Source organism: Heterodontus francisci, chromosome 9 (assembly GCF_036365525.1).
Source record: "Heterodontus francisci isolate sHetFra1 chromosome 9, sHetFra1.hap1, whole genome shotgun sequence".
Classification (NCBI taxonomy): domain Eukaryota; kingdom Metazoa; phylum Chordata; class Chondrichthyes; order Heterodontiformes; family Heterodontidae; genus Heterodontus; species Heterodontus francisci.
Window position 1 is genome coordinate 50,573,389 of NC_090379.1, and position 2,150 is coordinate 50,575,538.

The window sequence follows — 2,150 nt, forward strand, 5'->3', positions numbered from 1 at the left end:
CCAGCATAAGATTCCCCCCACTGTCTCGAAAGCACAAAAGAATACCTTCCCAGACTAAGACATGCCATCAATATCCATCCTGAAACCATTAGGAGACATTCCTGAATTGAATTGGTTTCTCCTGAAACATGAAGATGGTTGTCTTAACCTTTCTCAGGATGCATTTCTTACAACAATAAACCAGGATGGGGCTAATCAACTTAGACACCCACCATATTTGGAAAAGGAACTGTGAGAAGTCACATGGTGTGGCAGCCATGTTGGTCTCCTTTTAAAAATCTTTTAAAATACAAACTGTAGGAAAAAACAGCAAGCAGACAAGGCAGTACCATGTGCCTTAAAAGAACTTAAGGTTTCCAAGCCTGTTCCTTTTCAAGTCCACCAGTACAGAAAACCAACCTCCTAGTAATGAGACAACAAGCGACTAACTTCGTGACCTGCTGAAAATACACCTTTAGATTAGATTAGAGATACAGCACTGAAACAGGCCCTTCGGCCCACCGAGTCTGTGCCGAACATCAACCACCCATTTATACTAATCCTACACTAATCCCATATTCCTACCACATCCGCACCTGTCCCTATATTTCCCTACCACCTACCTGTACTAGGGGCAATTTTATAATGGCCAATTAACCTATCAACCAGCAAGTCTTTGGCTTGTGGGAGGAAACCGGAGCACCCGGAGGAAACCCACGCAGACACAGGGAGAACTTGCAAACTCCACACAGGCAGTACCCAGAATTGAACCCGGGTCACTGGAGCTGTGAGGCTGCGGTGCTAACCACTGCGCCACTGTGCCGCCCTTTTTTAATTTGAATTCAAATTCCACCTTCTGCTGTGGTGGGATTCGAACCCATGTCCCCAGAGCAATACCTGGGTCTCTGGGTTACTAGTCCAGTGACAATACCAGTACGCCACCACCTCCCCTTAACAAGTAACATTTGGCCGGCACAGATACCAGGAGTGGGGCTTGAACCCATGCAGACATATGTCCATTGGATCTTAAGTCCAACGCCTTAACCACTCGGCCATCCTGGTACTTTGTGTGGACTTTTGTTCCATTGGCCTCCAGATGCATACTCACCCACTTTGAATTACAGAACGATACAGCAGACAGTAAAGGCGTTTATATGGTTTGTACAGCAGTACCGCATTTGATTAGTCTAAGAAATGGGACTATTGTTTGAGTGCCCCAGTGGTATACTTCAAAGTGGCTTCTATGGTGGCATGGGCCTTGTTATTATCTGTGCTCCGCTGCTGCGTGGAGTTTCCAATTGGGATCAGACGATAGATGATAGTGGACTCCCACAGGCAGGCCTGACTTTCTCTCCACACTGTCAAACAATGCAGGCACCATGGGTTGTTTGCAGAGTAAAAGCATCATTGATGCTCCCTGGATAAATAAATCTATATAAAAATGCTAACCATAGTGTACAAATTTAAGGTGATTGGCAAAAGAACCAGCAGCAACATGAGAAAACAAGTGTATAGGGTTTGGAATGCACTGCCTGATAGGGTGGTGAAAACAAATTCAACAGTAGCTTTCAAAAGGGAACTGAATAATTATTTTAAAGAGAAAAAGATTTCAGGGATATGAGAAAAGAGCAAAGGAGTGGATTGTCTTTGAAAGAGCTGGCACAGACTCAAAAGTTTGAATGGGCTCCTTTTGCGCTCCAATGTTCTATGACTATTCTATGTTGCTATAATTGGAAACAACCTGCACAACAATGGACTGGTAACTCTTCCTATTCATTTATGCTTTGAAATTGTGGTGAGGTGTTCGAATGGCTATATGGGGTTCAGCTGTAACACTTGGGAGTCTTGAAAAGCCTGTTGGGCTGTAAAATTTCTATATCGTCTCCAGTTTGAGACTTCTTTTATCGGGAAAAATTATAAAGGTATATTTTCTGACAAACGTGAGAACATAATAACACGAGTAGGACATTTAGTCCTTCGAAAGCCTGTTCTGTCATTCAATGAGCTCATGGCTTATCTGTGATCTAACTTCATATACCTGCCTTTGCCCCATATTCCTTAACACCTTTGGAGAGCAAGAATCTAGTAATCTCAGATTTAACAATTGATCGAGCAATAATTGTCCTTTGCAGAAGAAATCTCCAAGATTCTACCATCCTTTGTCTGTAGAG

General features: G+C 43.2%; 1 non-coding gene across 1 annotated transcript; it reads right to left on the reverse strand.

Moving 5' to 3' along the window:
• Window positions 1-958: 958 nt before the first annotated feature.
• Window positions 959-1,041, reverse strand: trnal-uaa (transfer RNA leucine (anticodon UAA)). The gene has a single exon. It is a non-coding gene; the product is annotated as a tRNA-Leu (tRNA).
• Window positions 1,042-2,150: the final 1,109 nt, after the last annotated feature.